Source organism: Fringilla coelebs (genome assembly GCF_963513975.1).
Source record: "Fringilla coelebs genome assembly, chromosome: 1".
In the NCBI taxonomy this organism is placed as follows: domain Eukaryota; kingdom Metazoa; phylum Chordata; class Aves; order Passeriformes; family Fringillidae; genus Fringilla; species Fringilla coelebs.
This window is the reverse complement of record NC_140028.1, coordinates 39,084,550-39,100,449: the sequence shown is the minus strand read 5'-3', so window position 1 is coordinate 39,100,449 and position 15,900 is coordinate 39,084,550. Positions and strand designations below refer to the sequence as shown.

Sequence of the window (15,900 nt, the reverse complement as noted above, 5' to 3'; positions counted from 1 at the left end):
GTTTGTCCTCTGTCAGTCTCTAATAATGCTAGTATTTACTTTCACCAAACAGAAAAAATTAATTCAGTGATCTCTGTTGCTCATTGTCTGCCAGGAGAACTGGTACGGAGTTGTATCGCTGCAAATATTGGTATGTTCTTGCCTGTACCGTTGGCAGAAGCAGTAGGGAGAGTCAAACAGCCTAACTGAATATTGCTTACACATCTTCTATTTTCTTTTGACAAAACCATTGCACGGTTCTGCCTCAACATGGTCTTCTGTGAGCTGCAAGGACCAGATGACATCATCGTTAAACTAGCTAGTTCAGTCCATGTGTTATGTACCATAGAACTTTATAGAGTACTCTCAGCAATTTCCCTGCCTAATACATGTTTTGGGGCATCAGAACACCTCCTTTGATTTGACAGTTTCTAAATAGCAGCATTTGTTATACCGGTCACTTGATTTTTGTCCCATTATATCATATGTGTCCTTGTGTATCCCTGCATATCTGTATCACCCATACAGGGAATCTGGGGCATGTTTTCAGCATGACAACCAGACTTGCACAGAATGGCACAGCCCATCAGCCCTCTGTTTAGCCTCTATTCACAGTTAAACACTGGCATTAGCAGCTTTTTATCCTTCTCACCCCCTTTCCTGGACTGATTCCTTAATGCTGTACACAAAGCAGTCCCGCACAGCACTGCCTGTTAAGTCACTGCCTTGCTGAATAAATTACAGGTGCCCGCTGCTAAAAAGGAAGAGATGATGCTTTTCTTTCTCTGCGTGGTTCTTGTTCTCTTCCTCATGTTTTCTCGATTTTCTCAAGTCATCCTGTTTTGTTTGCTGTTGGCAAGTAAATCACCGAGAGATGCAAAAAGCAAAAGAGCAGGGGAAATGCCGGGTGCATTCTAAGAGGCAAATATTCCAGTCTTTCAAGCATGGAGAAATGGAAAGGGGTGGACTTAAATGGTGATGAATTTAAACATGTACTTGTTTATTACTGTGTCTTCCATGTCTGGATCATCTGCTGCTGAGGAGAGGGTGAGACAAAGAAACACTTGATTTTTGGCACCCCTGCAATGAGGTGGCAAGATGAGATCAGAGAATCATACAGGTTGGAGGGGACTTGCAGAGCTGACTTAGTCCATCCTGCTGACCAACCTGAATCCCATCTGATCAGGTTGCTCAAGGCCATGAACAGGACACTTTTCATTATCTCCCAAGGATAAAAGTCCAGCAGACTCTCTGGACTTCTGTTTCAGTGATTCACTTCCCTGAAAATAAAAAGTTTTCTCCCCCATATAAGGCTGTAATATAAGGCTGCAATATCCCATGTTGCAGCTCTGGCTGATGCTCCCCTTCTTCCCTGTGTACATTTGAGGACAGTCTGTGTCCTCTCCCATCAGGCAGCAGCAGGTAGTGGGTAGGTCTCCCTGTAGCCCTCTCTTTTCATGACTGGGCAAACACAGTGCACTCACCCTCTCCTCCTATGCTCCAGCTCCCCAACTGGCTCTGGCACTAGACAGCCTGTGCTGCTCCTGGCAGCATGGCTACAGGAAAAACTATTTTCTGTGCTGCATCCCGTGAGTACCCTGAGACCAGTTTCTCTTTTCATGTCAACTGACCTTAATTTCTTTCCTTTTTCAACCTTTTTGCGTGACATGTCGAAAACAGTAGCATTTTCAAGCTGTAGCTTTCATCATAGTATGGTATGATGTCACCAAACTCTATGTATGATAGTAGAAAAGAAAAAAAAAAACAACTGTTAAGTCTTAGCTCAGTTGCTTTTATCTCTCATCATGTTCATTTTTACAGCTATACCCATCCAGCAAGACTTGATCCTGACTTTTTTCTTGAAGAAATTAAAATGTGTTGTCCAGTGTGAAATTAAATATTCTGCAGTCAAATGCAAACATCCAACCCAAAAAGGCAGATGCTACTCCAGGTCCAGTATCTATGTGTAAGTCATATTATGTTAGCAAATGAAGTGGAAAATGGCTCTTAAATAGTTTCTTCTGCTGCTTCCCTATTTTTTTTATATTAGGTTGCCCCTGGTATTTCAAGAGTTTCTATCCATTTGCTGTATACTCTCACAGCAAATCCAAACACAGTTTTGCAGGGCGAAGAACATTTGGAGACTGGCTCAGTGCCCAGAGCCTGCTTTTAACCTCTGCAAAGGCCCTTGTCTTTCTCAGCAGCGCTGAGTGTGGTGTTGATATCCAACATTTCCTAGCTAAGGGAGAAAAAAGAAAATTTCAAGATAGAATTTCTGAATTTTAGTGAATCGGGTGTAACAAGTACTGGCCTAAAAGAAGACATCAGGTTGTAAAGATCCTGAGAAGCAGGTTCAGGCATGCTCAGACACTCAGGTTAATGAGCAGAGAGCTATGGCATTTGATGAATTCTCATGTGATTTTTAAAGATATCCACTACCTCCCAGCTGAAAATTCACACAGAGTTATTCTGTATATATATTCTAAAAACATTATGACCATTTGATATTGTCTAATATATGTATAAATTCTGCATGGCTAATTTAGACTTTGGATGATTAATTTTCTTCTTACAAGTATATTTGAGAATTCCTCTAGAGTAATCCACCAACTCATCAAGGAACTATTGAGTATAAGTTAAAGCAAATAGTATGTCAAGAGATTGACAGCTTGATTTTATGTTGTTATTTCTCACTGAATGAAGAAATTGGATCTGTCTCTCCATCCCTAAAATAAAGTAATCCCAACACAATATTGAAGCACTCGTGAAGAGCTGTGGCTCATATCATGATGCTCCTCTTGGAACTTGAAATAATGTGCATCCCTTTACAAGGTGCATGAATAAAATATTAGACAGGTAGAGTTTGTGACCTAGTTAAAAGTTATGTGCATGATCTCTTCTCCTTGGTTGAACTGAGGAATCATCTGGAGTGAGGGATATCTTTACATACAAGAAACCTTATCTGAGTTTTTGGTTTTGTTTCTTTTAGTGAAAGGGTCATTTATGAATATGTGCTCTTTTGATTTGGGGCTGAGCTTAAAATAACTAGATGCCCAAAAACTTAATATGCACAGTGAAATTTAATTAGGCAACTGCATAAAATCAAAGGGATTATTTTGTAGACAGGGAGCAAGAATCCCCTTTTGGTACTTTCAGCATATATGCAGCTAAGTCCTGTTTTCATCTCCTCTTCTTCTGCAAAAGGTGTTAGTAATAGATGTGTATGATCTGCTGCCAAGGGTGATGGGCCAGGGATGTGAGGAGGAATGGACTATATTCCTTCCACTTGCATAGTGCCTTCTTCATGTAAGACACTTCACTTCTTCATGTGCAAAAGTGCACAAAGTCTAATATTTCAAAAGGCAGTCTTCAACTTTGTACATTCCAATTTCATTTGCTAAATTTGGTCTCCATAGACATCAAGCACCTATTTCATGGTCACAGTTTGACTTTTGGATGCTAACTGCCTCTTCAAAGTATACACAAAACTTCTGAATTTAGACTTAATTAAGCAGTTCCATGAAAGATACAAGCCTAGCTTTTTCAGTGTCTGAATTCATCTTTCTTTTTTTGGTAAAAATTATCAGAAAAAGTATATCTGTTTATAAAAACCTTTTTATATCTATAAAGTGGATTAACTATTGGGAAAGATAGTATGCTTCAAATGTGCTCCAGTTACATCTCTCCAGCTTAAGTTATTTATTTCAAAAATTGGTTTTCCTTTTTGGTAGATTAGGCAATACCAAGTAAAATTATATTTGTTTAAAAATCTGTTCAATGTTAACTGTCAGAATGAGGGGCTACCTACAATATTTGTGAATCATAATTATGTGAGACTCATTAAAAAAAAAGCCAACAAAACACAGAATCACAGCATGAACTAGGTTGGAAAAGACCTTTGAGATCAACACAAAAAACTGCTATGCAAGTGAAGAAATAGAGGATTCCATTAAGGGAAACACCAGGTACACTTTCTGAGCAAGATCACTGACACATCCAAATATGAATATTTCATATAAACCATCACTCTTTTTAAATCACCTTTTGCTGGCAGTTACCAAAGCCAGCAAAATTTCCCAGTGTTTCATTCAGGCAAAGGTCAGTGATGAATTGAATTTCATTCTCTTAAACATTTCCGTTTCTTTTTTGTGGCTGTGTCACTGCCTTGATTGTTTGGGGTTTGTTTTGTTTTATTACTTTTTTTTTTTCCAAAAAAAGTGGTGAGATTTATATTTTTACAAAGAAATATGTTTAGGAGGTGTTTTAATATATATCTTAATTTTTTATTTTATTTTTTTTTTACTCATGGGAAACACTGTGTCGTGTAACTTGTGGTTCCCACCTCCTGGTGTATTCGAGCACTGTGTGCTCCTCAGCAGAGCATGGGCAGCAGCTTCCAGCTCTCTCTTCACTCATTTACAGCTTGGCCAGCTTGGGCACAGAGCATTCCTCTCTGTGTGTCTGCACATGTTGGCGTGTGGTGTCCTAGTTAAGATTTGTTGTCATCCACATAGTTCAAATAAAGTTTCATGTCTGGTTTTCACTTTTCCTCTTGTGGTATTTCTATGATTTTAATGTTACAGGGCAAGACTTCTCTAAACCTATATGAAGGCAAAAAGGAGAGCAGTTATAGAAACTAAATTTAGGTATAAATTTTTTAGCTTTTCATAAGATGCACGTAGTTGGCATGATGTTGCCTATCTGAAAATTGTTTTACAATAATTTCATCCCATTTTTCTTTCATTTCAGTTTCCATCAGCAAGGCAAAACAGTCTTTGCTTTAATTATTCTTCATTAAGATTCATATCTCTGAGATTAAACTGAGATAAGCTTTGGCAATTCTCATGTTGTGGTTGTCTAAAGAGGAGCCAGGCTGAGAAATAAAACTCCCTGTTTTCCAGCAAGTAAAAATAAGTAAAATCAGCTACAATCCCTGAATCCTCACTACAGTGCCTGCGTGCTTACCCCAGGCATGGGGCACACCATGCTTTTGAGTTAAGAGATGCTGAAGAAGATGCATCCTTGACAATGCCTTTGAGAATTTGTTATGAGATGTGTCCCTCTGCTGATAATATCCAGGGACAGATGTCTCTTCCATTCTTCAGATGATTCTCAAATAAGTAATCCAGATGTTAGGCTGGCTTCTTTCTCCTTTTTAAAATCCTCACTGGGCTCTTGCTTATGTGGCAAACACTTTGGTCATTCCTTCCTTTGGGGTTTTTAAATTTTGAATGTGCAATGCCAGTCACAGGACTCTGAGATTTGTTTTTCTCATGTCATGGGTGATTTTTATTGTAACAATATTCAACTGGCAAGGGACCAGCTAAAGGGATCACTTTGGAAAAAGGTGGAGTTTTCTGTGATTTTGTAGGTTATGTTCATGTTTCTATGACTCTTAGTTCTAAAGGTCTCAACCTCATTGTGAAGATATTATTTAATGAGTCTTCTAAATGTGGTGTATTACTGGAGTGGCCTGGCATCACAAATGGCAGGAGAGTTTCTGTTCTGCCAGTACCCAGCCTGGGTGTGGCTGTCCCCAAGTCGGTCATTCTGTCTTGAAAAGGAGCATCACTCTTGCCTGAACGATTTGCATATCCTTTTGCTTACCAAATGGTCAAAAAAAATACATTTCTAAAAAATGATGTAAATGTTTAGAATTTATCTAGTTACAGACTTAACTTTAGATGCACAGATCTCCTCATAGTAGTTGTTAAAGTTTTCCACTTGACCTTGATTTCAGCAGCAGATAAGAGATTTCCTGTTGAAATTAGGATAATGAGCCATTGCAGTATGCCAGCTGCCCAGCCATTGTGGACTGTTTTTCTAGGCATTCCAGGAGGATTTTTTTGGAAAGAAATTTGAATGAGTGTGGGATTTTATAGAGAAAAAAGCTACAGAGAAATGTCAGTTCAGAGGAGAAAGTGGTAGCTCACACCCATATAATTAAAGTTAATATTTTTTTACAGTCTGAGTCCAGTCCAGAGTTTCTTATCTTGGTTTGGTTTGGGCGCTCCCTGTCTAGGTGAGGCATTTTCTGCCCTTACAGAGGAGATTAAATCTTAGCTGAAGCTCAGAAAGGAAACCAGCTTTGTGTATGCCACTCAGTGTCATGATTTTTGTGATTTTGAGAAGTCTGATATTGGCTGTCCTTATGTTGTTTTGGATCTCAGATGGTTTAGAGTATTTTTTGGTTTTTCTTTCTCTTTCTTTTCTCTCTCTCTCTCTTTTTATTCCCTCCAAAGAGAACTGAAAAGATAAGGACAGTTGCTTTAAATATTCATGTTGAGGCCATTTGCACCTGTCTAGGAGGAGCCAGTGACCAATCCCTTCTTTTCACATATCTCACCTGCTGAGTGTTTGGCACTGCATCAGCATATCTATTATTGATTTTTAAGAGAAACATTGTGGGGGCACCTAAAGTTCCTGAGAGGAAGTATTGCAGAGATCAGTCTTTCCTGTTGGAGTGAACCAGGCTGGATGGGGCTTTGGACCAAAGGAAGGTGTCCCTGCCGTGGTGGGGATGTTGGAACCAAATGATCTTTAAGGTCCCTTTGAACCCAAGTGCTTCTCTGATTCTGTGATGCAAATCTGCTTGCACCAGCCTTGTTAAGTTACTCAAAGGGAAAAAAAAGATCTAAGAAGGATTGTCAGTGAGGAAGGAATGGCATGGTGACTGCACACCATGGCAGCTGTGCCCCACTGTGCCTGCCTGCAGGAAGCAGGTCTATCCATCACCGAGAAGCACTGAGCTCTCAATGGTAACAAACATTTTCAAACTCTACCCTGCATCCAGTGTAAAGCTGTGCAGCAACATACCCTGCTGTATTTTCATCTGAGTCATACAACTGCAGGAGAAATGAAATCCTGGGCCTCCAGATCCAGGAAGAAGGATTAAAAAGCAGCTAAGAATCAACTATAGTAGTTGTCAGACATAAGTTGCCTTGTTGGAGGCCAAGCATTTGGTATTGGTTTATCACAAGAGGGTTGGTTCTTCCAGTGCAGGGCTGGCCTTGTGTTCTACTGCAAATTCCATGGGACAAGCAGGGCCTGTTTATTTCTTGCCTATTTATCATCTTCCTTTCATATTTTCATGGAGAAAAACAAGTGCATGTAACTTGTTGGTGGCCTTTCTGGGTTTTTCTGCATTGGAACTGGGCCATACAGGGGGGTGGCTGGAGTAACCAAAATTTGGTGACAGGGGTCTGGCGTGGTGCTTGCTAAACACATAAGAATTGCACTTGCCTGAGTAGTTAGAACTTGAGAAATATTCATGTGAGACCTCGTATATTAAATTGGGAAAGGAGGATCTGGTGCTTTTAGTTATCCTGATAAGTCATTGCTCATAATTCTACTGAAATTTATGCTATATTCTTCATTTTCTCTACTTTTTCTTGCAGTTCCGTGTTAATGTTTAAAAATATTCACTGTGGTGTATGTGGCCCTTCTCAACTGTGTTAAGGGTGCTGTGTTGATTAAGAGATTTGTCTGAGATGTGTTGCTGAAGGGCACTGTTTTGGACTGATAAGGTGCTACTGGACATCTATTACCAGAAGAGTTCATCTGCTCAAACAGGGCAATTAGTACATAGTTCTGCCTTGGGCTGTTCATCCTGCATCCTGCAAGGCTGTTCATCTGCCTTGGGCTGTTCATCTTTCACCTACCAGTGCTGCCTGCCTGAGGATTTGCTGTCCTGCTGGCAGAGACATGAGTCCTCACAGAGAGTTGTCCACACTGCTGCTTCATGGTCCCATGCATGAGAATCTTGTGTGTTATGTTGAAGAACTTACACAGTCTGTAACTTAGTTCAGAACTTGGTCTGCCTCTTCATTACTCTCTAAGCTTTATCCATTGACAGTTTTGTCAGTGCACACTGCTGTTGCAGATGCTAAATAGCATCACTGGGTTTTGTTCTGTAGCATGAATGATGAAACCATCATGTGCTAAAAGCTCCACAGAACATTTACCTGATTGAGTTTTGTATGTATATCTTTTTCAGTCATTTCTGTCCTGGGTCCAGAGGCAAGCTCAGTGAAGCCTGTGTGGTGTGTGCTTTCCTGGTGGTTTCACAGTTTAATGGAGCCCCACTTGGGAAATCTTTGAGACCTGGAGCAGTATGTTTATTGTGGCACCAGCAACTCACTGTACAATAACTACTCCAGTATTAATACTTCCACTTTTTATTACTGTGACCTCGTTAGAACACTTAGAAGATGAAATAGGCTGTACAATTTTAGGATAGTGTACACTGGTGTTCACTAAAAAACAGTGTATTTCATAGTTCATGCTGACATTCATATCATAAATGTGTCTGTTTGAATTACTACTATTGGAATAAACCACATGTATGTTAGTCATTATGTCTATATACTTGTATCATTTAGAAAGTAAAAGTGTATTCTTGTTGGTACAGGAAGATGAGAACTCCTTTGTGCATGCACTTATGTGGTAACTGTACTGGAGCTCTCTTACAGCCATTATGATAGTGGGTCTTCCTTAGCTTGGCATTTCTCCCCTTCTGCTGGCTGTCACCAGCCTCACAGCAGAGAGGAAAACTGCTTCTCCCCTTCCTCCATCACTGCCTTTTTTCCACATAAAAAAATGTATAGAAAGCTGCATCCCACAGCCAGGGGTATTTTCCTCCCTAAGAAATACACTGACTTATTTTTCCCTTACCTATTGCATACACAAATGCTTAATTACAGGAAAATTATCTCAAAATTTGAAAATTATGTGCTTTTCTGTCAGTCTATTTATTGTGATGATATTTGCAATCATTTTTAGCAGGTGACACAAAATATAAAGGTATGGGTTTTTTGTGTGGACTTTAATAACTGGCTTAAAACTCCAAAAAGTAGGTAATAATTTTGTGTAGAAAAAGGAGAAGGTGTTGCATATGAAATGAAAGATGTATTGATTGACTAGATGGGAGTAGTGTTTTGTAAATACAGTACTGCCATGGTTTTAAAAAGAATTGTCTAAAATAAATGTTTTAGAAAAGGAAAACAGACTAAGAAAAAAAAAAGCAAAATTTTTACATATAGACTTATAAAAATTAAAGAGTAGATTTTTTTGTGCTTTTCGTTGTTAGCTTGGAACATGTCCTGTCATCCCTCCCAGCAAGGGATGTGGGGAAGGTTTTTGAGCACACAAATATTTTGCTCTTTGGCCTTAACTTTTGAGTATGGAAAAATAGACCATCACTGGAGATTCCATATTTTCGTGTCAAAATCAACTAGCAGCTACCCTGAAATAACACTTCCATTTACATATTGATATTTTTCCCTCAGCTACTTGTAAAGTAGCTGACATTGATTCCATGCCCTACTAAATTTTTATCATAGAAACACAGTTGTGTTTTTTTCTTTGCAGTATTTTCTCTCTTCTTTATTTGGAAATAGCCAAAAACACAACAAAAGGGATTGTTTATCTATAACAGGAACTTAAAAGGCACTTTTTTTAAATCTTTCATCAGTGAATTAAAAATTGCATTTTGACATTTTGGCCCTGTTTGCATTTATTCATTGATCCCCAGCCCAGATGCATTTCATCTCACACATCAGATACTGCATCATGTGCAAGCTTGTGTTCTGAGACTTCCCTAATGACCTTTTAATTAGTTGTTATTATTACACAGCTCACAGGCTTCAGCCACGTTGATGTCATCATTTATCTCAGCTTTCATGTGAAATAGTCCCGGTTTCTGCTGGGGCTGCCTGGCACTTCTTCCCCTCCCTTCTCCTGGCATGGGCTGGCCTTGGTGTCCTGTTTCCATGACCTTCAACACTGACATATATGCACTTGCACTGCTATGTTGTGTTTTTGGGTTTTTTAATGCCTTTTTCATATATTCTTTTTTGTCTTTTTTTTTTTCAGAATCCCCTGGACCATTACATTCCCCTGTCTGGAGCGTGGACAAGAGTTTGGCATTCTACTTTCACAGGTACCTTTTTGAATTAAAAATGCACATTTTTCTCCCAGAGGTTGATAAAAGGAGAGCAATTCCAGAATGATTTTACTATGTCCTCCTCTGCTATCTTGGGAGGTATGTTGTAATAATGAGTTTCTCTTCCTCCACATTTACTAGTCCATTGGGTTGGCAGATTCATTAGTTGCAAGTATATAGTTGAATGCCGTTTCAGAAAGATTGAGTCTCCCTCTCCCTCTTCCTCTCCCTCTCCCTCTCCCTCTCCTCTCCCTCATCATGTAGCCATGTATGTGTTGCAGACTCCTTTTTGGAAGTACTCCAGTAGTTCCAGGCTTTTTCTCACCCTTTATTCCCAACCTGTACTTTGGTTACAGTTGCTCCATTCAGTAAATTTGTTTTAGCTTTTACAATGGAGACCTCCAGTGCAAGTAAACACTTCTTGCCTTAGTCCTCCAGAGCTTTCTATTTATTTCTGTTACTTACCTGACTCCTTTTTGGAAGTATTCCAGTAGTTCCAGGCTTTTTACCTTCCTTTATTCCCAGCCTGTATTTTGGTTACTGTTTTTCCATTCAGTAGGCTGTGTTAGCTTTTTGTAACAGAGACCCTCAGTGAAAACAAGCACTGGTAGCCTCAGCACTTCAGAATTTTTTGTTACTTATTTGGTTATTACTACTGCTTTCCAAATACCAAGTCACACAGAATCAGAGAATGGATGAGGTTGGAAGGGACCACAGTGGCTCATCTGGTCCAACCTCCCTGCTTAAGCAGCATCATCCTAAAGTACAGAATTTTGTCCAGACAGTTCTTGAATCTCTCCAGTGAGGGAGACTCTACATCCTTTCTGGGCGATCTGTTCTAGTGCTCAGTAAAGAAGCTCTGCTGATAAAGAAGTTCTTCCTCATATTCAGGTGGAACTTTCTGTGGATCAGATTCTGCCTGTTGCCTCTTGTTCTGTTGCTTTGCACCTCTGAGAAGAGCCTGGATCCATCCTCTTGGCACCCTCCCTTCAGATGCTGATAGACATTGATAGACTGAGAGGTTCCCTCTCAGTCTTCTCTGCTCAAGGCTGAACAGGCCCAACTCTCTCAGTCTTTCCTCATAAGAGAGCTGCTGCAGTCCCTTGATCATCTTTATTGCCCTTTGCTGGAGCTGCTCCAGGAGCTCCATGTCTCTCTCCTTTGCTGAGGAGCTCAGAGCTGACACAGCACTCCAGATGTGGCCTCACCAGGGCTGAGGAGAGGGGCAGGATCACCTCCCTTGACCTGCTGGCAATGTCATTCCTAATGCAGCCCAGGACACCTTTGGCCTCTTGGCCACTGGGCACTGCTGGCTCATGGACAGATGCTGTCCACCAGGACCCCCAGGTCCTTCTCTGCACAGCTGCTTTCAGCAGGTCAGCCCTCAGTCTGTGCTGGTGCAGGCAGTTGTTCCTCCCCAGATGCAGGGCCTGCATTTGCCCTTGTTAAACTTCAGAGGATACTTCTCTGTCCATCTCTCCAGACTGTTGAGGTCCCTCTGAAGGCCCACACAGCCCTCTGCAGAATTGACCACTGCTCCCAGCCTGGTGTCTTCAGTGAACTTGCTGAGGTGGCATCTGCCCCTTCATCCCAGCCACTGGTGAACAAGTTGAGCAGTACTGGGCCCAGTATAGAACACACTGGGGGACACCACTGGTGACAGGTCTCTGACTAGACCCTGTGCCCCTGATTATGACCCTTGGGATCTGCTGTTTAGCCTCTTCTCAATCCACCTCACTGTCCAGGCATCCACTTCCTGAGTTTGCCTATGAGGATGTTGTGAGAGGCAGGGTCAAAAGCTTTACTGAAGTCAAGGTAGGCAATATCCACTGCTCTCCCACCATGCCTCCAGGTAGTTGTTTGATCACAGGAGGAAATCAATTTGGTCAAGCATGATTTACTTTTAGTGAGATATTAAAATGATACTAGTGAGGTAATAAACTGGTACTCCTGAGCACCTTCTTGTCATCCATGTGGATAGAGATGGCCTTCAGAATAAGCCACTCCATCACCTTTCCAGGGAGGAAAGTGAGGCTGGTAGTTCTCTCTTTCCTGCCCATTTTGAAAGCTGGGGTGCTTTTTTCGAGTCCTCAGGCACAAGTCCATCCACAACACTCTGAGCTTGATCACAAGGTCTGAGCAGAAGATGAGCATTAAAGCTTAAATTCTTTATTTTTGTCACTAAAGCTCCAAAACAAAAGGTGCCAGGAGTCCGGTGTCAGGAATAATGGAAAGAGTAGCTTCATCCTTGGTGAGTGCTAGTAAACCAGCTGAAACCCATGAGGACAGGAGGGGACAGGAGCTGAACATGTGGCACTTTGTAACAACGGTTGTAAAAGTCTTGAAAGATTAATAAGGCACTTCTGGTATTTCATTGTAGCAAAGAAAAAAAATCAGTAATCAATGTCTGATGTGTCATGTGTCAAATTAGCAACACACTTCACTAATAATACTTAGTTTTAATTCTGCTCAGTAAAAGGCATTTCATGTTCATCTGTTTCCAATCAGCATATTTGGCTCCAGAACATAAATTTGCATTGTGTGGGGTCTTAAATTAACAATTATAACTGCTGTTTTATTTCAAGACAAAATGCTAAGTCTGAGAGTACACATGGCTAATTTAAGGGTAAAAATCTGTTCCCAGAACGTGAAAATCATCTCAGAAGCCATTTCTATCAGCTGAGGAATTGGGAACTTGAAATTCCAGATACGTTTCATCCATAGTATGAAATAAAGTCAGAAAAGCAATTTTAGCTGTGCCATGGACTGACACCAGGAACATTCAAAGATCTGTGTTCATTTTTGTGATCACAAGTTAACCTACACTAATTTTACAATCACGTTTCATATTTTTACCTCCCTCATGTCATGATGCATGGGATTTATTTCTGCCATCTTAGAAACGGGATTCAATGTTTTGTGTTCATGCAGATGCTCCAGTAGGTCTGTAGTTTTGTTGGAAATATATTGCTCATTTTGTCAACAGAAAAAAATTGGATTTGTGATTTATGATGAAAGCAGCATTCAGTCCTGGCTGGGTGACGCAGCCAGCCCTACCTTTACATTAACTTTTAAAGAATGCCTTGAAACCAGTCCAGATCAGTGATGAGCTGGAACTGGGACTGAGGGACGTCTTCAGTGGTGGGACTCAGTTCCCCAGCAGTGGTGGGGATGGTGTGCTGGCAGAGCAGCTGGGCAGGAGAGGTCACCTTTATGAAGCAGGCATGGGCAGATGAAAAAAGAGACGCCATGTGTCCTCATTTGAGGTTTGGCACCTTGGTTTCTGCATCCCATTATTTGTCCGCTTTAGGCATCTTAACTCTGCCATGCAAGGTTAAGTAGTTTCAGTCAACTACTATAAAACTTGGCTGATGCTCATCTCTAAATGAAGATAAATAGGTAGATACAAGACTGGCATACCTCTATCCACTTTCTGGGTTTGGGATGAATTTCTTACGTTACGTTGGGCAGCCAATATCAATCCTGTGTTTAACTTCCAGTTTGGAGATTTACTTTTGTTTACAGAAGAGGGGAGATCTCTTAGTGTAGCTGTGTATCACATATCTTAGAGGAGAATAGATATTTTGCAATCTTGGGGTAGGTAGTCTGATGCTCTCAGGGAGGGCAGGAATAGAAGAGTAGTTGAAGCAGACTTTCTAAGCAATAGTCTGTGGCACCTGTGAGGGCAGGATGGAGAGCATCCCTGGCTCAGGACTCCCCAGGGACAAGCCTGTTGTGTATCTGGTCATGCAATCAGCATATGAAAGGGGTCTGAGGCACTGCCAAAAAGAAGAACTGGATTTACTGAGGAGTCTGCAGCCAGCCTCAGCACTCATTCAATTGACTGGTCAGTATTTCTGGTTGCTGGATTTACTCCACTATTCATTTTCATCCGGCCAGTTCGCAGTGCTCTGAGCCTGGTATCCCTCTGTGATGTGCTCCTGCCAACCAGCCAGTGGCAGCTCCTTTGCCCCCAGCCTTCTAAGCTCAGCAGACCAGCAGACAGTGTGCCCCAGGCACAGAGGCTGCAGGAGAGGGATGATGTATCTCTTCCCTGCAAACCAAAAATGGTCTGGGTTAGCAGGAGCTTTGCTTCAGGAGGAGCTTCACTGAGAGCTTCACCTTTCTCTACAGTGCCCTTATGCCAGCTCAGTTCCTTCTGCAGGATGTAGGAGCTGCAAGAGAGGGGATGAGGAAGAGAACTTGGGCTGTCTCTTCCTTTTTCCTATAATCCTTCTCTGTCCTTGTTATCTACTCCTCCTTCCCAATTCACTTTTCAGTGCTTCCTTCTCCTCTGTTTGCCTGGTTAATACCATTTCTCTTCTACCTCTCTGTGTCTTGTCATTTCTCACTTTTCTTTTGTCTGTCCCCACACTCACAATTCCAGGTTTTGGGTTTCTTTAGTTTGTTTTGTTTGTTTTCTCGGAGTCCCTGCACTGCCTTCCTCACTCCATTTAATTAAATGCAGTGATCATGACTTGTTATAGCTTTTGTTTTCTTTAAGATGGTCAGGATTTTATGGTTTCTTAAAATCGGAGGTCAGGAAGAATTTCCAGCATCATCATCATCATAACTTCACCTAGCCCCTCAGACAGGCAAAAACCATTCAAAAGAATCTGGACAGTCTGATTTCTAAAATAAGGCTTTTCAAGAACATCGTTTTAGTGAAGGGTCATTAAATTAAACAGTAATACAAAGCCCCACTTTGAGTGTCAAATTTGCTTATTATGCGAAAGTTTGGATGCTCATTGACAAGTTGTTGTGAGAGGCAGTGTCAAAAGCCTTACTGGCCTTACTGGAGCTGGATGTTCATCTCCATTTAAATAGGTTGTGAACAGTTTGTGAAGATCTGTAGCTTAACATGTGGACTCTGTGGCACGTCTTTCCCATACAGCAACCAGGAAGAAAATATACTCAGTGTATTCTAACAGCAAACACCTCAACAGCTGTAGTCAATGGTGGTATAGACTGGGGGGTTGCACACACAAGTGTGTGACTGCACAAGTGTAGTACTTGTGTTGAGTTATACAGCTGTAATCATTAATTGCAACATCATCATAACAATAATTAGGACCTAAATTGCCTTGTGTTCCAGCACCAAAGCTGGTATGTTCAACCATCTGCTTGAAGAACTCTGTAATATACAGATACTTCAAGACATAATGCTATGCATGCCTTCAGTTTTCTTTGTTGAGTTCTAACAGCATGTACCTTTAGGCATGAGGTTGGAGAAAAGGGGAATGAACTATCCTGTGGTATGGGAAAATGTCCTCTTATCTAGAGAAAAACATAATTTTACCATTCAAAAATGAAAGGAATGATTCATGGAGTTGCTCTGAAGGTTGCAGTGCCCTAGAACACTGCTGTAAATCATGTATGGTTTGTTTTTGCTGAGGTTTTTTTTTTTCAAAATGTAATCTTAAAAAGCCTCGATTTGTTTTTACGTAGTCAAAACTTTTATAGTGTGTTTATTTAAGAAAAAAATATGCAATATTTCATGTGTGTAGAGCTTAGAAATGCAATGCTTAGAAATGGTTAACTCAGGACAGTTCATTTGTAGACATTATTTTTAAATAACCATGCTGACCTTACTGCAATAATATCTCATGTTTCAGAAAAGGCTGTTTAATGCAAAGAGTTTTGACAAACAAGACCCCACAGCTAATCAGAAGAGCAGCTCAAAGTCCACAGTTGTCAGAATTAGGCCGCTCTATTGTATCCCCCTGGCTGAACATTATCATTTTTCTAATGGTACTGGTTTTACTATGCTCATTTTTAATTGCTGTATTGCCTCTTAAAGGTGGCCTTGTAAGTTTTTAATATCAGTAGCAGATATTAATTAGCTTTATTTTAATATTTATTTCTAAAGATTAAATACTTGTGTTCATGCATAGAATTTATTAAAAAGAATTTTCCATGTAACAAGGTGTTAAAATAAGAAAATACTTAAATATAAATAATTAGGTGGCCTTCTGGGT

At 40.6% G+C, this 15,900-nt stretch overlaps 1 protein-coding gene across 4 annotated transcripts in view; it reads left to right on the top strand.

Moving 5' to 3' along the window:
* FAM110B (family with sequence similarity 110 member B) overlaps nucleotides 1–15,900 on the top strand; it is a 111,478-nt gene that overhangs the window by 82,450 nt on the left and 13,128 nt on the right. For all 4 annotated transcript variants that reach the window (XM_084226450.1, XM_084226449.1, XM_084226451.1 and 1 more), the window contains one exon: nucleotides 9,853–9,919. The gene's annotated coding sequence lies outside the window, so the exon portion shown is untranslated. The remainder of the gene's footprint in view (nucleotides 1–9,852; nucleotides 9,920–15,900) is intronic.